The sequence below is a fragment of the Gopherus flavomarginatus genome, chromosome 1, assembly GCF_025201925.1.
Source record: "Gopherus flavomarginatus isolate rGopFla2 chromosome 1, rGopFla2.mat.asm, whole genome shotgun sequence".
NCBI lineage: Eukaryota > Metazoa > Chordata > Testudines > Testudinidae > Gopherus > Gopherus flavomarginatus.
Window position 1 is genome coordinate 119936390 of NC_066617.1, and position 22836 is coordinate 119959225.

The following is a 22836-nucleotide window of genomic DNA, read 5'->3' on the forward strand; positions in this document are numbered from 1 at the left end:
AGACCTGCAACACTATGCGGTCCCACCAGTCTGTGCTTGTTTCCCGGGCCCAGAATCAGTGTTCTAAGGCATGAACCTGTCCCATTACCACCATGATGTCCAAATTGCCAGGGACCGTGATTTGAGAGAACTCTATGTCCATGTCCTCATCACTATCGTGATCACGCTGTCGTTGCCTCTTAGCCTGCTTTTGCAGGTTCTTCACATACTGCAGGATAATGCGTAAAGTGTTTACAATGCTCACAACAGCAGCAGTGAGCTAAGCGGGCTCTATGCTTGCCGTGGTATGGCATCTGCAGGAGAGCAGGAGAGCAGAGTTGTAGTGGAAGCAGTGGAGGATGACAGTTAGCACCGCACACATTTCCCAAGGAAGAACACATGTATCCGAAACCCCATGACAGACAACATGGTGAAATTTGCTATTGAGGCAATAGCAGCAGAGCAGATTTGCAGCAGAAGCAGTGTATGAGGATGGTTTGCAGACCTACTGCACTGTCTGCTGCCAGCAGCACCTAGGACACGATGGTGGCAGTGGTGGTGAGCTGAGCTGAGCGGGGACTGCACGCTTGCCATGGTATGGCGTATGTGTGGAAAAAAGGTGCGAAACGATTGTCTGCCATTGCTTTCACGGAGGGAGAGGAGACTGATGACATGTACCCAAACCCACCAGTGACAATGTTTTTGCCCCATCAGGCATTGGGAGCTTAACCCAGAATTCCAATGGCGCCAGAGACTGAGGTAACTGTGGGATAGCTACCCACGGTGCACCGTTCCATAAGTCGATGCTAACCATGGTAGTGAGGATGCACTCCGCTGATGTAATGCGCTTAGTGGGGACATACACAATCGACTGTATAAAATCGATTTCTAAAAATCGACTTCTATTAAAATTGTCCTAATTTCATAGTGTAGACATACCTGTAGTGTTTTTTTCAGGGAGTCCATGATTCTTCTGTACCCACTCTTCTCCTGCCCAGGCTTATCTTCTGGTCTGCACGGTCTTGCTGTTGAGAGTCTCTTTTAACAGATTCTAACATCTTTTTTCTCTCCCTGTCTTTCCCTTGGGGTTTTTCCATTCTGTCACAATCAATGCGCAATGACCTTCCATCTCCTCTAAGTTGTTATGGTGGATCCGAACCATTAGCATATCAAGAGACTTTTGGCCAGCAGTTTCCCCTTGGACTGGGACAAAATGACGACTGCTCTTGATAACCTATATTTTGAGGGGGTAAGTATCAATGACTCATCTATCCACACCTAGTATCTGCCTTCCTGCAGAGGAGTAACCTTTTTCCCTGCTCCCCTACATTGAGGACAAAGTTAACTCTTTGTGCCCGGGCAGCATACATTATAATTGAAGGTTCATATAATATTCATAAAAATAATAGCGATCTTCCACATTCTTTTCAGGATTTTAGGGCTTTGTAGATTTCAACACCATACACGCTCATGTTGTTCATATTAAATTTAAGCTTAACATTTATGATCACTCCACAAACTAAACAAGAATAAGGAATGGCTCAATATGTTCAAGGGACCACTGATATTCCTGTCTCCATAGAGAACTATTGTTTGGGAATATTTATGATTTGTAAAGTCAGTGACGAGAGAGGGAAGAGACTATTAAAACTCAATTTAGGGGCTACACGTGTAAATATGTATCCTGACACAACATATCTCTTGTGTTAGTTTTCCCAAACAAGGTGTAGATGGTATCTAATTTTCATCACTGGAAAACAACACTATGTAGTTTACAGACATGATCAGGAGGAAAAATTGGTGCTCTGAGACAGTAAATGCTCCTGGGGAATCTGGGAAAAGTCAGCTATTACCTTTAGGCCAAATCCTGAGGGTCCTTACTGAGACAAATTCTGCTTCCCTCCCTTACCATAGGTAGCTCTGTACTCCATGGATAACCTCACACGCATGAAGGGGGTTGGACAGCACATAGACCTGAAAAGAGATAGCCAAGGAGCCATGTGACTTTAAACAAGAATTAAGGGCCACCAGATGTCAGGAAGTGAGTTGGAAGCTGAAGTCATAATGGTTATTGCAGTTGGTTATGGGTGCGTCAATAGAAAAGTCAGCTTCTTAGCAGAAATCCTGCTGTGTACCCAAAATATTCTTGATTCTTATGACCTTTTTACTATGAACATACAAGGGGAATGAAGTAAAATAAAAGACACAAACAGTTGAGCACTAACATAGGTAAGCTATAAAAAAGGGCATGACTACACTGCAATTACAGAGTATGACTGCCGCTCATGTAGATATAAATGAGCTAACTTGAATCTAGTTAACTTGGGTATCAGAGTAATAAAACTGTGGCCATATTAGCTAGTTGCATAAGCCATTTACCCACGCTTCTGGTGGGCTTGTATAGCCCATGCTGAAGCCCTTGCTGCCACAGCTTGGCAGCTCCAGTAACCAAGCGAAATAGATTAAAACTAGCTCAGATATGTTTACATGACCTGCAGCTGCGTTCTGTGATTGGGGTGTATATAGATTATGGTCAAGTGATAGCAGAACCTCAACGTTCAGAGTGCCTGCTTGTCTGAGCTACCCAAGTACCCCAACAGATAACATAGTTTTCTGCCCCCAACCCACTCCTCTTGCCATGCATCCTGGGGTTTAGAACTCCATTGAAAAACAGGAAAAAGACTGCAAAAAAGGTTCCATTTTTAGTGAAATGTTACAGAAATCATATTCTTTAACTGAAATTGTGTTGGCTTTTTTTAATTAAGAAAACATAATTTGTGGTAAAAACTTTATCTAAGCTTTCCATTTTTCACTGACAACTTTTTGTTAAATTTCATATTTTTTAAACATAGGCCATTTCCAACATAAAATGTTTCCTACAGAAAGGTTTTTAACCCCCTTACTGCTGTTGTCTACTTCCACTGGAAGTTCCAGCCATCTTTGTGTGTGTATATGTGTGTGGTTTTTTTTTTTAACCATATCTATAATGTATTCTGAGGGCTGCCAAGCTCTCTAAAATCCTGGATGGCCTGCACATAGAACACTAAACAACCTATCTTCCATACTGTAATAGGAAGCAGTACCCAACAGATTTTTTTTTCCTGATTGGTTTAAACAGAGAGACTTTATAAACTGCCACTGCTGCCTTGGAGGAAACAAGTCAAAATGGCTTTTGCTAATCCTTTTGAGCAGATGAGGTAGACTCAGTCACGATCATTCAGGAAACCAGAACTGAGACCATGTGACTTTTGTGATCAATCACAACTAATCTAGAATAAAATTTGAAAAAGTAACATGAAAATTGGTTACTAAGGGCTGGTCTACACAGCCTGTAGTGCAGACTACAGTGGTGTTAATTGCAGTGTGCTTTAGAGCGTTGCGCTGTAACTGTCCTGTCTATCAATTTTCTTTGCAAAGCAATTTGTTTCAACTGTAATATCATATCAGCACTGGGTTTATAGAACGTAATATAAATTGAAAGGAAGTGGCTTATAAAATGTAATATAAATTGAAAATGAAATTTTATGGAAATTTTATTTCATGGGAACTTTCAACTTTTTGTTCTGATTTAGGACAAAAATAAATTCCAAAGTGTCAGAACTTCCCATGGAATTGAAATTCTGAGTTTTGGCCAGCTCTACTTAGTATTTACTTAGCATGTCACACATTCAAAGGACGTGCCCTTGGGTATCTAGGGGATTGCACTGTTCACATCGGATGTGAAGAAATGTAGAGCAAGGTATCATCTGCATAGCGGTTGCATTTTAGTCAATGTGATTTCACAGTCTCCCCTACTAGCTTCAGATAGATGTTGAATAGAATGGGGCAGAGGATGGATACCTGTGGGACTGTGGAAGGCTCTGGAAGCATTAGGACTCTCTGGGTATGGTCTGAGGGGAATGAATGGAGCCGTTGCAGCATGACCTCACTAGTCCCTGCCACATCTCCGAGGCAAGATGACAGCTTTCTCAAATGCTGTGGAGAGCTCCAATAATATGAGCATGGATATGTGGCCCTGAGATCATCCATCAGTGCAATCAGCCCACATTTCTGTTCTATGTCCTTGAAGCCTGGCTGGGAAGGGTACAAGATGGTGGTGGTATCTAGGTAGAGACTGGTGAACTATTCTCTTGATGTTCAGGAATGGGAAATATTCCAGGTATGACCAATCAGATGTTGTGGGGACTTAGTAATATTTGTTGCTTTGACCTTGTAATTTCAGGGATTTCTGTAAGGCAACACCTAGAGACAGTGAGGAAGTACTCACTCGCTCACAACTGCCTGGAGGCCAAGTTAAACAGACTGTCAGTTTTTACGGCCAAGTGTGGAGTATCTGGGACTTACTCTGAATGATAAAAGATTGCAGCCAAACTGGAAAGTGTTTCTGAACTGTGCTAATTTTGAAATGTGTTAAAATACTATGGCCACTTTTTATAAAATCTCCCAACTATGATAAACCTTTGCTGGAGTGGCAGGCTCTGGAAATAGTCAAATGAATGTGCTATTTCTTTTAACAAATTAAAATTAGTCAGCAATGCACACAAACAGTATGACACTCACAAACCACTCCATTTAGCTTGTGATATTGAAATATAGCATGTGGTAGAAGATGGCAAAGAGAGACCAGTTGTGTTCACCTCGAGAACTTTAGCCAGCAATAAAAAGAATTATGCTTGTATTTAAAGAGGATCTGTCCATAGCTTCTGGTTTGTGAACATTGCAAAAGTGTCTCTGTGGTTAAATTCATCGTAGGTACAAACCATAAAATGGTAATCATTTAAAGCTATTTATACTCATATTAAATAAATAATTTTTATTGCCCAACATAGCAAGCTCTTTACTACTTATGATATGAAATATCAGCAGAACGTGGTCATACTGATCATTTAATCAAAGTTACCATATGAAGATTAGGAGAGTTTCACAGAAGAATGGGATATTTTCTTTTGTTTACATATTGGTGAGCTATCTTTGTTCTCCAAAAATTGCTGAGGGGACTCAGAAAAGTCCTCTGCTATCAAGAATATGGGAATACAGAAGAAATGCCTGGCCAAATACTGTTAGAGGTGGCTTTCAATCCTCTATAGCAGGGGTTGGCAACCTTTCAGAAGTGGTGTGCCCAGTCTTCATTTATTCACTGTAATTTAAGGTTTCGCGTGCCAGTAATACATTTTAATGTTTTTAGAAGGTCTCTTTCTATAAGTCTATAATATATAACTAAACAATTGTTGCATGTAAAGTAAATAAGGTTTTTTAAATGTTTAAGAAACTTCATTTAAAATTGAATTAAAATGTAGAGCCCGCTGGACTGGTGGCCAAGACCTGGGCAATGTGAGTGCCACTGAAAACCAGCTCGCATGCCGCCTTCGGCACCCATGCCATAGGTTGCCTACCCCTGCACTATAGTTAAAAAAGATCCACTTTCAACTTAACCAGGTTACTTTCTTTGGGCACTGCAGGTGCTAACACCTTCATTCTATTAAGACAGATTGTTAGGGGATCTATGGGGAGGGGAACACTCTGAAATGTGTCACATGAAGGTCTCAGTGCAAAGCTATTTCTGGTGACCAGGAGTTAATAAAGATATTGAGCAGAAAGTAAAGTGCTATAGAGTTGAAAGGGTATTAAAGAACATGCCCTTCCTCATCCATGGAAAGGTGTGATTCATATACATTCGTATTTTCCCATTGCTTTGCTGGAAAAAAAAGCAATACTTTCTTATGGACACTAATGGGCATTCAAAGTGACTAGAAGTGATTTTAGTGTCCACATGATGGCATAAAAGGGGTTAATTGAGCCCCAAGGCGGCTGCATGGGAGGCAGCCAATAGGAGAGAGAGACTGATAGAAGCACCCAGTCAGAGTTCAGCAGGCTCACATAAAAAGGGCTGCAGGGCCAGAGGTAGTCAGTTGCTGCCTGGACCTCAAGGAGGGTTAACTGGGTTCCTAGCAGGTGGATGGAAGCAAGCACCTTGGACGGAGCAGCTGCTGGCAGGACTGGGGTAGCGAGAGGGAGCACCTGGCTCGCTGCTGGGCCTGACATGCTGAGTGCCCTGAGGTAAGGGTGAAGGAGGTGCTGCAGCTGTGGGAAAGGGGTCAAGGGAAACATAGAAGTGCCAAGAGAAGTTAGAGACGCAGCAGGAGGCTGCTATTTACAGGGTCCTTGGGTTGGGACCAGAGTAGTGGGTAGGGCTGGGTCCTCCTAACTTGTCACTGGGGAAGTGGCATAATTATTGGACTGAGGTACTGACTCTCGGAAGGGGGACCGCAGAGGATGACCTAGCTGGAGGGCTGAGTTGAGAAGAAGCACGCTGCCATTCCTGAAGCAGAGATAGAGTGACCATGTGCAGACCGCGGACAAGAGAGTGGCCTCAAGTTATTCCTCAGAACCATCAGAAGGAGGCACCAGTCTGGCAGTGAGAGCTGCACCTCATGACAGTCCACAACAACTGTCACAAAAATCACAGTAGCATTATAGAGTTTATTGTCCGTATATGGATTTCCTGAGGAAAATGGGGGTACTAATCTAAGGGGGTATTATGACTTATTGCAGAAAAATACCAGACATCTAACATGATTAAACATATGCTATTATCACTGCACCTTTCTTCATGGAAATGGAGCTGGAGAAAGATCATTATGGACATTGAAAAATGGACTTTCAAAATGATAGCTAAGCAGGGACAGATGAAATTATCCTCACAGATTGGCAACCTTGTTTATTTAGGTAACAATGTAGCCTATGTACTGTCACTGGATGCTCATCCTCTCTGAACTATTGCTGAAACAACAGTGAAAAGATAATCTTGCTTTTCTTGAACCTGATTTGCCCCAAAGAGTAGAAAACAAAGGAGTGAAACACAAGGACCTGCATGTCAAAACTCATGCTAAACTCCAGGAATTCAAAACCAGGAGTATTCAAGTCATGCCAGTAGAAGAAGGGAAAATGGGAATTTGGAACCATTGTAAAGGTTGGATCCTCCAGCGTACTTAGTTCCGATTGGTTCAAGAATATTCAGCATACATATTAATCACAATTGCAGGGGTAGGGTGTAGGGTTGGAGGCAATCGCTCAGGTAGGTATGATCTAGGCCATTTAGGGCTTTATAGGTCAAAACTCAAACCTTAAATTCCACCTGGAGATTAATGGGCAGATCCAGGAGAACTTGTGCTCAATAGCACAGGGTGCCGAATTCAGCACCAACCTCAGTTTCAGGATAGATTGAAGACGTACCCCATGTACAGGACATGGCAGTCATTTAATTTCTTGGTGGCAAAGGCATGGATGACAGCAGAAAGATCTGCATCTGCAAGAAACAGCCACAACCTCTCAGGAATACCTAAATGAAAAACAAGCAAGCTCTCTTGGCTGTTGCTGCTCCTTGATCTTCTAGTAACAGCTGGAAATCTAACCAGACACCTAGACTGTAAACTCCAACAACAAAAGGCAGACGCACCCCCGCAATCAAAGGAGCAGATATTATCCTCACTGTATCTTCTCAGTCAACCAACCAACCTCAACCCGGTGCTGGTGTGACTGAGCTTCAGCCAGCTACCTCTCATAACTCTCAGCCGCATCTTGAGTAACACAATCAACTGCTTTGACTAGGTTGGATATGATAATTATAGAGCTGGGTGTCGTCATCACTACAGTGAATACATTGCAACATATGTCTCCTCACTAATGCTCCCAACACCCCTTTATAACCTTAAACTCCAGGAAACCCTACATGAGCATGCCCTCAGAGAGGAGGAGCACTTGCCCAAGATTCCACTAAACGCTCAGCAAGAAAAGAATGGATCCACCCGAGAGCAGCTCTGTTCATCTCCACTGTGGTCAGTGGGGAAGACAGACACATCTCCATATGAACCATATCACTGGCAGCTGATAGGTTTACATGCATGGTCTTCATCCATTGCCAGAAGAAAATTGTCAACTAATGCAACCAGAGCATCTCTGTGCTGTAGCTGGGTTGATACCGAGACTGGTACAGATCAAGGAGATATGAGGCAATGAGATGCGTAGAGTTGTCTTGACTAAAATATGCACCTCAAAAATGGCATCTTCACTGTCAACATTAACTATTTCACTGCTGACCATTTTGGCAGAAATATCAAGCTAATATGCTGTCTCACAGTCCCAAACTATCTATCGCTTCTCTGCATGTTTTCAAAGCCACAGCAGACCCAGACTACTGCCCCAAAGAGCAACTCCTCCTCATGACAAATTCTACAATGCAGCTTAAGAAATCAGTCAGATGTTGAAAATGTGGGTGGAAGCATAAAATAAACTTAGGGCCTGCTGTACGGATTGTATTTATCAAATCCTTGTTTAATTCATTAAAAATCTACACTTAGCAACTTAATTTAAAAAAATGCTATAGAAAATTGTCTATTGGACTATATGACCCAGAACTCTTAGCAGGAAATTGAGTGTGTCTCAGCTGGGGTGGGGGAGGTGGACCCATGATGGACTATTAGCAGCAAACCACAAGGTCTCTCTTTCCACAATAGGGCAGGGGAAGAAAAACTATATTCCAACACCCTCCATGCCAGCTGGTATTGAGGTTAATGCTCTCCTAGGGCTGCAGTAACTCCTGCACTCCCTGAGTAGAGAGTGAGGACGGAGTCAGATATCTGCAGAGTGCTTCTTGGATAGGTGGAACCTCATTTACCTAAGGTTTCCCCTCTCCCAGGTATCCTCACATTGTGAGAGCAGTGCCTAGTACAGGGGTGGGCAAACTACAGCCCAGGGGTCACATCCAGCTCTTCAGACATTTTAATTTGGCCCTCGAGCTCCCAGCAGGGAGCAGGGTTGTGGGCTTGCCCTGCTCTGTGTGTGCTGTGGCTCCCGGAAGCAGTGTCATGTCCTCCCTCCAGCTCCTATGTGTAGGGGCAGCCAGGGGGCTCCGCACACTGCCCCTGTCCCAAGTGCCATCCCCGCAGCTCCCATTGGCTGGGAACCATGGTCAGTGGGAGCTGCAGGGATGGCACCTGCGGACAGGGCAGCGTGCAGAGCCTCCTGGACGTGCCTCCATGTAGGAGCTGGAGAGGGGACATGCTGCTGATTCCAGGAGCTGCTTGCGGTAAGTGCCACTCAGATCCTGTACCCCTGGCCCCTTTCTGTGCCCCAATCCCCTGTTCCAGCCCTGATTCCCCTCCTGCCCTCCAAACCACTCAGTTCCTGCCCGGAGCACTCTCCTGCACACCCAAACCCACCCCAGAGCCCGCACTCCTAGCCAGAGACCGCACCCCCCCCACACCTCAACCCCCAATTTTGTGAGCATTCATGGCCTGCCATAAAATTTCTGTACTTAGATGTGGCCCTCAGGCCAAAAAGTTTGTTCGCCCCTGGCTTAGTACAAGGGGGCTGTGATCTCTGACTGAGGTTCTTAGGAGCTGGTGCTTCCACAATAGAAATAATAATCCTCTGCAGGACCCATTTCACACACTCAGATTAGGCTTGCTTGACCCAGTATATAGTCAATTTATTACTCTATGTACTTAGGGGTTTATGTACCTTTAAGTTTCTGAATAGTTATCCCCAAATTTAGTCCTTCATATTATGCACTTCTCTAATGTTTTTGCATCTGCTCCTCCCCCACTTCAGTTTATAATTCTTCTTTTCTTTTGAAATAGATATTGCAGTTCCTCCTCGCTATTTTGGATACAAATGAGGACAACCAACATTTTTGGCTTAGCAAAGTGTCTGGGCTAGTTAAACAGTCTTGGAATGCTATTGCAATCTCTGTCCAATTTATTCCTCTTTCCTATATACTGCAGGAGCTTCCTTGGCACGGGTTAGGTCACAGAGCTGGCTTTTATGGACAAATGGCATAGGTGTTGCCTATCCAGAGTAACTGGATGTCTGGAAGACTGAGGGAGGGAATACATCTTGAATGACAACTTAACCATCTTTCATAGGTCTGTGCTACAGTCAGCCCGACACAGAATGGTCAGCTCTAGTTGGTTTCTAGCTTTTGCTGTGTGATCGTATTATGTAAGCTCACACAGTGTGATGCAGCATCTTGGAGGATTTTTATTTTATTTTAAACTAGTGTCGATTCATTACAATAATACTATTCCTCCTGAGGACTTACACAGCATTGTACATCTTCACAGCACCTTAAATAGCTAGTGCTTTCAATACTCAGGTTGAATATGGCTGGCACTGTGGGTAGGTAGTGGACGTGGGCAAAAAGTATATGAAAATAGAGTTTCTCCTGCCCTTGCAGTCTGTACTGTTTACTCTTCCCAGTCCTGTATCCAGAGGCACACAACAGTTCCTTTACACAGTACTTCTCTTCTGTGCTGTATCCCACATGCACAGTGGTCACTACATTTCCTTCTCTGACTGCCACACACTCTCTCGGAGCCCTGCCTCTAGCTCTCTAACTTCTCCCCACATTCCCTCTTTCCTCTACTGCTCTTGCCATGAATGCAATTACATGTATGCAGCCTTGTCTGAGCTGCCCACAGCCAGCAATTCAGAAAGCTGCCTCCTTCCAGGGGGGATGCCCTTTGTTGATTGGAAGTGGACTGAGACTCAGGAAATCTGGTCTCAATTCCTGTCTCTGCCATATTGCCCATATGACTTCAGGCAAGTCACTTAATCTCTCTGTGCCTTAGATCCCTGTCAGTAAAATGGGAATAATACAACTTGCTTTCTATCACCTTTTGTCTATTTAGATTTTCAGCCCTTCAGGGCAAGGGCTGTCTCTTCTTATATGTGTATTGTGCCTACCACAGTGAAGCCCTGCTCTGCTGGGGCCTCTCAGGGCAAGTGTAGTAATACATATTCCTTATGTCACTGCTGGCAGAAGGGAGGATAGTGACCGGCTTTGAAGCTCCTTCATTTAAGCGGGTGGGTGTGTATATGGGGCGGGGGGAGACAGTAATAGACTCACCATCTTGATTCCCTTCTGCTCCTCTACAGCAATGTCTCAGTTTACTGCTCCTGAACTCTGTTGCATGAGGGCTGCCTCCAGCTGTGCAGCAGTGCTTGCTAGGGCTGGTTAGGATTTTTTTGCTGAAGCCGTTTTTCAATTTCCATTGGAAAATGCCAACTTGTTGAAACGAAAACTTTTTGCTGAAACGCAGGTTTTGTCAAAAATTTCTCAGATCTTGTCGGGGGGTGGTTGGGTGGGCGATGACCAGAATGGCTGATAGCCCACAATTAAGACACTCACATAGGATGCAAGAGATTCAAGTTCATGTCCCTGCTCAGAATTAGGCAGAGTAGGAACTTCAGCCTGGCTGCGTCATATCCTGTGCAAGTGCCCTGATGTGAGGCTATTGGCTGTTATGGGTTGGAGTCCATGTGTCTCCCCTCGTTTTTCTTGATCCATTTTGAAAGGGGTAGTAGTTGTTCTCAGGTCCGCTGAAAGCGGGTTCGGGCCCAGGTGAAAAAAAATTTTCAGGCCCCCCAGCAAGGGCGGACTGGCTAAACAGGGCCAATGAAGCCAGGGAACCTGGGCCCCAGGTTCCCTTCTGGACCGCCGGGCCCCGGTAATTTGTACCGGCTCCCCCCCCATCACCCTCGTCGGCCCTGGCTGTTCTGATGCAAAATGAAAGTAAATCTCAACCTCAGTTTTTTTTCCACAAAACAGAATTCTTGTTTCTGGACCAGTCCTGCTCCTTGCTTTCATGCAGTGCTTCACCCTCAAGTGGCATCCATCCCTATTGCCATCGCAGTAGAGAAGCAGAGACAAGTTCTGTTTATGACAGTTACTTAGACCCCCACAGAAGGCCCAAGCCGAGACCAAAGTGTTTGCGAAAGGCTGGTATCTGTGAAACCTAAATGCACAGGCCTGTTATCTGTAAAGTTAGGTTTTGTATTTGAGTCTGTTACAAATTAGTGACCCAGACCTAACCTTTGCTCATTGCTTGAGCCGTCCTGCCAAAGCGAAATGGTTTATTTAGGTACAAAGGATAAAGGGCTTGATTCTCCCCTCACTTATGCCAATGTTATAGTGAGGTACATTGCATTTGTTAGAATTACTCCTGACTTAAACAGCCCTAAGCAAGAAGGGTCTAAGCAAGAAGGGTCTCAAGCCCAAGCAATCTACACCCTGCCCCCGAAATGCCTGTCCCTGCAGCTGTGAAACTTGTAATTATGCTGCTAAAGTATATGACAGCAACACATTTTCCACAGCGAAAACAGTGCTCAAAATGGGACCACTATAACTGAAAATGATTCAAACACAAATAGGACTCATTTCCATGTCTCAATGAACTGGGAATGTGTGCAAGTGCTAAACGCTTCAAGTGTCATTGTAAACATTTTGCACTTCCCCATCCCTTATGCTGCCATCAGAGAAGTTTGGAAAGTGATGCACATCTGTTGTTCATATTTTGTGCTCTCTGTGAGAAAAGTGGGCACAGCATTCAGGAAGGGAGTCATCCCAGAGGCCAAAGTTCTCCGGCCATATGTTAGCCTGAAGAAGCACTATAAAATGGTACGTTAGGAATGAAGTCACCTTTGCGTTGGGAGACATTGTGGTCTTGTAGGATGGTCTTGTAGAATATTCAAGTATTTTGTTTTAATTAGGATGTGGGTCATTGTGCTGTTCAGTACGTTTTTAGTAAGTATGAGGGCATTGTGCCGATGATAAATCCTTCTTCCTATAATAATTATTATTATGGGTAAAATGTCTCATATAAGTGTGCTTTCTGCTCCTATTCTGTTTTATTTTTATTAAATGCCTTCCATTTACATAGCCAGCAATACCAAGAAAAATAAAATTCCACAGCTAACTGCAATGAACCAGCTGTCTGCACCAAAATTAATATTTCTAAATGTGAATGATATGTAATTCCACAGTAACACATTTTAAATCCTAGTGAGGGAATGATCTCACTGAAAACTTCAGACTGATCCCTACTGCTACGTTGTTTCTTCTCATCTGACACATGACTCCATTCCCAATATCCAATATGCTTATGCACTCAAGATGTGCTTATACGTGACAGAGCTGATACTATCACCTGCCCTGGAGGCCGCCTTTGCCAGGCACAACTGGGACCTTTAATACCACAGCTGATTGTTATGGTTTATATGTGATGTACTGCTATTATTTGTTTGTTTCTGGTAGTGCCCAGAACCTGCTAGGCCCATCTAAAGGCTTTAATGGCATTAAAGTAAATATTGTCTTTGCCCCACTTATTGAAATCCTATTTTCTTCACATTGCAAACTCTCCTAAATTTGCAGGGATACTCACGTGCTTCTCCTGTAGTTCTGTTTTGTATTAATTTTTAGACCATCTTTGAATGCACTGGCATAGTTTGTCAAGGAGAGACAATACAACCCTCAGGTTGTTTTATTAAAGATTGAAGGGCCCTGCTCAATACAGAGTGTAAAAACACCTTTGTCGTCTAAAGATTAATATGGAAAATTTCCCCAAATGTTACATCTGCCTCTCTCTAACACAGGCAATAATGTCTAGAGACAGGAGGTAATGGTAAGGATGACCAAATTTGCTCATGGTGGGTGGGCTTCTCTCTCTTATTTCCAAGTGATTTTTTTTCCCCTTCCCAGACAGATCTGCCAGCTGGGTGGCTAGCTAGCAAATATAAGCTCGCTCACCTTTATGTCAAATATGCACAGCTGTGCATGCACCACCACGGTTGTTCCAACTGAGCAATATTCTCTGTGTATACCATTACCATGACTTATGGTTATGCCATTTTCCATGGCTCGTCTTAGCATAATTCCAAACCTGTCTGTTAAGGAAAAAAATGTGCTGTGCTCTTTACGTGGTGGGGACTCAAGGCAATTTCAGAGAGTTAGACTCTCTTTAGCCGCAGCCTGAGCAAGGGATGGTATATAAGCTGTACCACTCAGGAGCAGCCCTAGGAGGCACTGTGCCTCACCAGTATCCTTGGGAGGCACACTTCCTTCCTGCTGCTCTCATGCAGCGCTGGAAGAGAGAAGTATGTTACTGCAGTCCTTGAAAGAGTGCATCTTAGTGCCTTGCATCTGAGCAGTGAGCAAGGGAGGGAGGGTGGAACCAAAGCTCCACCCAATTCCCTCTCCTATCTGCCACCAGTGCCTACACACTTAAGGGCTTGTCTACATCAGAAAGTTGCAGCGCTGGTGAGGGAGTTACAGCGCTGCAACTTAGGAGGTGTACACATCTGCAGGGCACCACCAGCGCTGCAACTCCCTGTTTGCAGCGCTGGCCGTACTCCCGTTTTGTCTCGGGTGTAGAGGATCCAGCGCTGGTGATCCAGCGCTGGTAATCAAGTGTAGACACTTACCAGCGCTTTTCTTGACCTCCGTGGAATAAGCAGGTATCCCAGCATACCTGAGGAAGCCTCTGGTAATCAAGCTGGTCTCCTTCCCCGGTTTGCTCTCTCGTTCCCCGAACCCCGAGCAAGCAGGTCTCCTTCCCTGCGGTTTGCAGGGTGGTTCCGGGAACGCGAGAGCAAACCGGGGAAGGAGACCAGCTTCGCCGCGGTTTGCTCTCGCGTTCCGCGAACCACCCTGCAAACCGCAGGGAAGGAGACCTGCTTGTTCGGGGAACGCGAGAGCAAACCGCGGCGAAGCTGGTCTCCTTCCCCGGTTTGCTCTCGCCTTCCCCAAAACCCCTTGAAGCCGCCCAACAGCGCTGCAGTGTGGCCACATCTAACACCACTTGCAGCGCTGGTTGCTGTAAGTGTGGCCACTCTGCAGCGCTGGCCCTATACAGCTGTACTAATACAGCTGTAACAACCAGCGCTGCAAAATTTTAGATGTAGACATGGCCTTACTCACAATAGGGAGTAGGTAAGTGACAGGGGTATGCTCCTCACCAGACTCAGACCCTGTAGCTGGGCAAGATTTACTCAGGAAAGCAGGGGTGTGGAGGTCTACTTCCCCTGTGTCTTGAAATAAGACATAGGTGTTATATAGCCCATAGGTCATAGTGGGAATTCTTTCAAAACCTTGAGAGAGATGTCCTGTGTCACAGTACCTCACAGTGGTTCCACTGTGGAAAACCATTATTTGTAACTGTCCGCTATTTGTATCCTTATTTAGTGTCTTTCCTTCTGGACAGCTGCAACCCAAGAGCTGTGCAGAAGTCTCAACTGCACGCAGGGGTGTGTGTGGAGATACCCCGTGTCAGGGACAGTTCCTATAGACAGTCTGCCTGTGAAGAGATGAGGCATGCGAGACATCTTTGTTGGTGCTGATGGGAGTGGCCTCGATTTCTTTTTTGGAGCTGTGGCGTGCACTTCCCTCCAAATGCCATCAATTAGTGAGCAGGGGTAAGGCTGTGACCCCAACCCCTTTAACAATGCAGAATGTGCCCTTGTGGGGTATCTTGCACCACTGCATGTGTTAACTGTGCCCCATCCCCGTGCACTCCACAACAAAGGATTGTGAACACTGCATTAGAATTAAATGTTACACTGTACTGTTCCTGCATGAGTGACACAGAGGGAACTCAAACACGAATGGGTAAAAGTATTTTTCTGGTAGAATGCACAATATGTAGGTTTATCTGAGAATGTCCGTTGTTGGAACAAGAAGACAGGAATGCTTGATTGTAACAGTAGACACTGGAACCAATGGATAATGAACCTTACTGTGACAAGGCTATAACCTTTTTAAACCATGACCCATGTCAGCACTCCTATGTGTCACACCTTTATTATTAGTAGCAGGAGTGGGGAAATTACCACTACTTTCTTGCCAGTGTCACATCTTTATTATGGATATAGAAAGAAAGTCTGCTTGTCTGCTTCTATATGGTACCCCAGGGCATATGTTCAGTTCCTCCTAACAGAGAGCTCTCTGTTTTCTGCTAAGGTCAGCTTTGGTCATTCTTTGCATAAGTGCTGGCCATCCATTCTAGTTACAGCTATACCTATGCAGCTAATGTGTTCAAAACCCGTGCTTATCATGCATTCATCAATCAGTTTTCTTTGTTCCTTTCTGTTAGTGTGTCTGTGATTTTTCATTCACCCACTTTCCATTGGTGTACCTTAACAAAGGCAAAAGATTTTGATACACTGCAATTCTTTATAGCATGTAAGTGACACACAAGTCATAGAATAGCAATTCCTATGTAGATTCCTCACCAAAAAAAGCTGTACTTTGGAATCACAGAATCATAGCACCTTAGAGTTAGAAAGCACCGCAAGGGTCATCTAGTCTAACCCCCTGCCAAGATGCAGGATGTGTTGTGTCTAAAACCACATGCCACACAGTCATCCTCTCTTAGAACAAGGAGAGCGTATGTGAACCATTACCCTCCGTCCTCATGTACTCCAGCAAAGCAATAAGATGTGGATTTTACATCAGGCCTCCAGTTGATGAGTTACACTTGAGTGGATCTGTTGAACAGCAAACATTTCACCTAAAAATAAATTAGATCTCCCACAATGTGCAGTCTGTATCAGGATCAGTCTCTCTCTCTCTCTCAGGCACACAGTGCTCATGTGTCAAATCAGCAACATACGTGTTTCAGTGCAAAACAGGGGTGGGTGACATCATAAAAAAAATTTGCTGTTGGACTCAATGCTTCTCAGTGCGCGCACGAGATTCCGAAGAGGTGAAAAGACTTGTCGCACAGCCCTTGTGCCACAAGAGCCTTGGTGTAACCTTGCTCCTGCAGCCACAGTCCTGCCATTAGTTCTGCCTGCCACCATGTATTGCAATAAGTCACCCTACCCACGAACATCACCCAGCCTCTCCACCATTCTTTAGTCCTGCAAAATGCTGTGGTGGTGGATGCATAAAAGATCAGCTCCCTTGGTGCAAACTTGGTGCCTGCTGATGCTTTCTGTACCGTTTCCCCACTGGATTGTGCTAGCCATGTTAGCAGCCCTGCTACGCAGTCCCATCGAGTGACAGGCAGAGGTGGCTCTCAACTCCCATCCCCCACCACCACCGGGGGGTGGAAGGGGGCTCCTACATGTCAGACATGCCACTGTAGGTCTGTCTCCACCAGTGGAGTATCAGCAAATACCTTCCTCTTCTGCTGAGACAGTGTGTATCGGACTGTGGGAACATATAAGGGTATGGGAACAAACATTCCCCCCACCGCACTTCTCCTCCCCCTTCCAAGTCTCTGGATCCCAGATCAGCAGCTGTAGTGGCACTGACCCCAAGGATGGAGCTGCTCTGGGATTCTCAGTATTGCTCACTAGTGCAGAATCTAATTACAAAGTAAAAAATGATAAACTACTAAAACCCAGTAATAAAAAAGACTGTTGGATTAACTTCCCCCCATCCAAAACATAACAAACAACCCCAAAACACAGAGCGCCAGTCTCTCTATGCCTGGAACTGACCATGGAAGGGAAGGCACTGAGGGAACTCGAACTTCACGACTTTATAAAACTGCTGCTCTGAATGCCCAATGCTGTGAAAATATTCTCCTGTAGGCACCACTCTCTGCCGTGTTTGGATGCGCATCCCATGAATGGTTTGATACAGAAATATTACCCACCTCTCAGGAGATGATCAATAGTGCACTTTCTAAACCCCAACCATATCGTCTCTTTAGATTGTAAATTTTATAGGAAAACAGTGATAAACCTTTGAGAGCTATGGTCTCCACAGAGATTTCCCAGTACTTCGTATGAAAACATTGAGAAGGTATGAGTGACTGCAATCACAGGAATTCCATGCTCACAGCACTCAAATGTAGTCCCTGTAGCTGCTATCACATATAGCCAGGATATGTCTGCTTCCACCCTGTCCTGTCTCCAGCATGTATGGGAGTAAGCAGCTTACAGGGCTCTGCTTAATAAGTTGGTGTTGAAGGGGCACTTTAAGTTTTAGCTTCAATTCCTGCCTCATGCCACGAATGAAGGGATGGGGTGAGGGAGGGTCAGTCAACAGTTTCTGAATCCTGTGCCATGATAGGAAAGGGAAGCCGAAGGAAGTCTTCCCTCTATGCCATAACATAAGGGGGGAGGGGTGGCAGAGTCAGAGCGGAGATGGCAGGAAGGCATGGCTGGGAGGTGGGGCCCAACCTTGCTAGCAGCCGCAGAGTTTACTGTTATGGTAGCTCTGTACTAACTAATTTATAGTGTAGAGCTACTATTGATGTACCATATTATAATTACTTTATCAAAGGGTTTTGCATGATGCTTCTCACCACAGTGTGCAAAGATATTTCCACTGGAAGTGAAATTTAAAACCTTATTAATCTATGTCCTTGATTATTTTTTCAGAAATGTTGATGAAAATTCACTAAAATGTGTACACTTTCACTTTTTTTTCCTGTTTGAGTGTCCTATTTTAGAGCAACCCCCCAGTGTATTTTTGTAGTCTTGAATCCTGGAATTCAAAGTTTCTTATGGCTGAACATCACATCACATTGTTGAATTTTCCATCTTGTCAACTTGCATAGTTTTTCTAATGTGAAATAGCCACTTTGCAGAAATTCGCTGGAAAAATGACCTGACACGCAAATGGCCTGGAACACAACAATACAGTTTGTGAAGAATCTCATTCAAAAAGCACAATTGCTTTCATCCAGCCCTAGTTATAACATATAGGTTGGCTTCCTCTTTCAGTGAACACTCATCTCTTGCAGCAAGTTAATGATTGTGTAGGAAATAGAACTCAGGAGTCTTTCTGACTCTCAGTCCTCAGCTGTAACCATTAGCTCTCTCTAATCCTGCTCACACACTGGAGAGGACACTTCATATATTTAAAATCCTGGAATTAAAAATCTCTGTGGCAATTTAGGGCCACTCCCCACTTGCCATACGCTCATGACTAGTCTAATTGACTTCAGTTGATTTTGGCTCTTTACAGCCTGAGGTTTTTAAAGCTTTTAGTACAACAGAGCTTAGACATTCTGTTCTCCCTTGTGTTAGTCAATTATACATGTGACATCTGCTGTATCAACATACTGCGTGTGTTAGATTTTATGTTTCAAAGCCTTGCCGAGACAAAGCCTCCTGCATTAGGAAAGGCATCTGAATGCTAAAATAAAAACCCATATTTCCAAGAGCAAATAGCAATTTTTTTTACTTAATAAAATGTAATCGTAATATTTAAAAACGGAACTAAACAACTGATATAAGCATACTTACCGTGATTTGGACTTTGTGTAAATTAGCATACTTTTGGAGCTATGCCACTTTGCATCAGTTGAGCATCTAGCTCTTTAGCTAGAGGTGTACAGTGTTACGTAAGATTAGTTTACTGTACATGGGCCAAATCCTGCTTGTTGTGTGCATGTGAGTAGATCCAAACAGGCCCTGTGATTGAAGGAAAAGATCCAGACTGGCATTAAAACAATAGACTTATGAACACATAAATAGCCCACCCAGCTGCAATGTCTTGTTATACGTATTTGCTCCTCTCACTGTGCTTTTGCATAAATTATTATCAAATAATAAACCTGCAGAATATCTTGTGGTTTGGGTAGTTTCTTTCACTTCTCTCCAGTTTAGTCAGCCTTTTTCTTTCAGTCTTTCTTGTTGTGTGTGTATATGTATGTGTCTATATACTGTGATATATATTTACATATGTAAGAACAGTTATATTTCATCTCATTCTTTGCAAATACTTTATATACCTCACTTTTTTCTATGCATGTGTTTTGTGTTTGTTCTTTCACTTCTTTAAATTACTCGAGGTAGCTAAAACTTCCAGTAGAATTCTGTGAACAGTCTGCAATTTTCTGATGCTCTACAAAAGACATTTCAAGGTAAAGATTAATCCAAACATACTTGATTAATGGAAAAAGAAAGTTTAGTGAAAAGTATTGTTCAGAATATATATATAGATGGACATCTATTAACTCAACGTTTACCTGAACTAGTCAACATTTTTCAGGATCAGTGATTAGCGTCAAAGATTTTAATGGTATTTTAAACTATTTTTAAGAACATGGACATTCTATATGTAACTTCTGTTACACTATTTGACAGGTAACTGCCTATCTGCCAACTCCTCTTTCATGCTTCTCTCATACTATTGCTTTAACATTTTTGTTTCTGCAGGAAAAGACAAACAGTTTTTACATTCTCTTTCTACATATGGTATTCGTTAAAACAGTACAATGAAGTTGGTTGTGGTGAATGTGCGTTTTAAATTTTCTTTAAAATTGATGCAAAAAATAAACGTATTTACTGTGCCCCCTTTCCTTGCAGTATATTTCCTTTTTTAAAGCTCCATTTGTGTTCAACAAGACAGCCTCTTTTCTCTAAGATTAACATTTCTTATGATTGTTCCTGACAGAGGATTTACTTTCAGAGGCCCTGCTAAGGATAACCAAAAAAGGGCATGTAGCAAGACACTTTTGGCAGCTTGCATGAATTTTCGGAGCTTTTTAGGTCTTGGTTTTCTGATGAGTGGCTTCCTGAGCATGCCTAGGGAATGACAGGCATCTCTGCAGGCAGGCTGGACCCACCTTGGCTCAAGCCTAGTCATTGGCTGCTTATTAGAATAAATTGAGAACAATGCATACCACTGGCTGCCAATTGTAAACATAAGGGATATGTAGTCACTTAGCATTGACTTTTGGGTGGGGCCAAGGAAAGTCTGTAAGTTTTATTGAATAGGGCTGTGTGTTAGGCTGCTGGTGTACCTTTCTTGCTGTGCTCCTGCCTAAACAGCCAGTTATTCGTTTCCTTCCTACTAGTTGAAAACTTTTCAGCTGCAGAGGTAAGGGATTAAGCTACTCTTTCCCCCACCCCAATGATCTGATTTGACTGCATTTGCTGTTTAATTTCTACTCACAGTGCATGTTAAATGTAACAGAGCTGTGGAAATATACTAAAAGTGCCTGCAGCTTTTCCCCTTGGCAGATGTTCATTGTGAACCACTGTTAGTGAGAGAAGATTTCGTATTTTGTTCTTCACAGAGATGCATGCTTTGCATAGTGAGTGCAGAACGGAAAGGCTTCTCGTGCAGGATAGTCCATTGTTTGTTTGGAGGGAGGCAGAAACCCAGTTGGGCCAGGATTAATGAGTCGGTACCATGCAGTGGTATTCTTGAGGGCGCTTGCCCATGGAACAAAAACCTATTCATGTTTTCTTTTAAAGTGCATTTAAAGGAGTGATTGAAATAAGATTTTGCAGGTTAACAGGCTGACTTGCTTTTCATTTTACAACCTAAGAGCCAGGCTATTAAAGTAGCAAAAATCTAAAGGCAGAGCAGGCAGGGAAAACATTGTCACTGATTTGATATTTGCTGAAACAGATGTCTATTATGGCTGTCTTTCAGAAAAGTATTGTTGACAATAGACTGCATCCGTGTTTGTTTTCAGATTTAACATGCACAGCAGCATATTTCCAGAATGTTTCTTATGAAGCAGTCTTTCCTGTGAAAAGAAAGGGTGACAGGGGAGAGACCCAAACTGTTCATGGGTGGGACTGGAGGGTTGTTGGGGGGTGTGTGTGTGTGTGTGTGTGTGTGCGCTATTCCAGAAAGAGAGGAAGCAGACTTTCATTTCAGGCTACTTTTGACATGCTCATACAGTTGTGTAAGCCTGATTGCTGATACTAGTGACATTTTGTGTAGCATGGAATTCCTCGTAGGAAGGAATCATGGGGGCATGAAGATAGAGAGGAGCGAGATTAGCTGTAGAATGATAGGGGGGTGGGTGGGAGGAAGACCTGATAAATCCTGACCAAACCCACAAATATGTCAAAGGTGATTATTCTCCCATGCCCTGTTTCATTTATTTGTGGCAAGGATGTACAACATAATTTTTTTTAAATAACTTTTCTACAGCATGTGGCTTATTCTGATCACTTCATGTTTTTGGGAAGGTTTCTTCTCCTCCCCCTCCCCGCCCAAAAAAAAAACGTTTGTTGGAGAATATTCTTATATTAATGACACATTGTTTCCCTTGGGACACATCTGGAAGAAACAAACTATGAGGGGAGATTTTCTTTTGTAGTGTCTTTCATATACCATATTCTAAATGAATTTGCTAGCACGGCTAAGCATTAAATAAGTCTGAGATCAGCACCCTTTATTTTTCTAATTGTATTTACAGGTTGGGGTGTGTGTATGTATGTGTACCTGTACAATGTTTGTTTGTTGCAATATTTTGCATTTGGAATTGGGAGGTATCAGGCGATCCTGAAATTGCTTTCTCCAAAACCAATCAAAAGGGACTTTTCTTGAGATGCATTACAAATACAGTGAAAGCTGTTTTCTGTGGTTATTCAAGGGACTGACAAAAATCATTTGTTAATGGAAGTGGCTTTCTGAAAAAGGGAGAGAAGAGTTGTTATCAGTATATTTGGGGAAGCTTATGTGTCTGTCTTCAGATGATTGTTTAAGGAGGATGATCATATTCAATAAAACCTATACATGTAACTGTAATGTTTGACATTTGGTTGTCATGATGGTACTGGGAAAAATATTGGACAGGTTGTTTGAGAACAGAAGACAAATTGAAGTCCTGAAAACTTCTCATTGTTGCACCATGAAATGACATTGGACCCAACCCAATCTTGCAGCCCATATTCACATTATTAGTCTTGGGCGAAATCAGTACATTCCTTAACAAATACACAATCAGACTCAAGGAGAGTAGATGTAACGGCTTGCCACATCTAAATACACTTTGACAATGAGCAATGTAAAAGTATATTGAGAAGATAAAGCATTTCCTGCAGTTGCTACTTTATACTACTGTAGCACTATCTTTCAACACCGAACAGCACAAAGGAATCGAAAACTCAATATTTTGCACTCAGTATCATTATGAAACATTTTGAATTTTACTGGGCAGATGGTCAGTTCCCTCCCATGCAAGGTGATGCAGAGGGGAAAAGATGCACTACAATGGAGGTCTCTGTGTTCCTCAATTTCTCATTCACTGGGTCATGTGTGGAGGCTGCAATAGGTATGTTTACCAGCAGTGTTTCATATCAGTACAAAGTGTGGAG

At 43.4% G+C, this 22836-nt stretch overlaps 1 protein-coding gene across 8 annotated transcripts in view; it reads left to right on the plus strand.

Moving 5' to 3' along the window:
- The first annotated feature begins 20348 nt into the window (after window positions 1-20348).
- CALD1 (caldesmon 1) overlaps window positions 20349-22836 on the plus strand; it is a 247395-nt gene continuing 244907 nt past the window's right edge. For 4 of the 8 annotated variants that reach the window (XM_050968236.1, XM_050968285.1, XM_050968274.1 and 1 more), the window contains exon 1: window positions 20349-20596. The gene's annotated coding sequence lies outside the window, so the exon portion shown is untranslated. The remainder of the gene's footprint in view (window positions 20597-22836) is intronic. The other 4 variants (XM_050968295.1, XM_050968257.1, XM_050968314.1 and 1 more) reach the window with 4 other exon arrangements.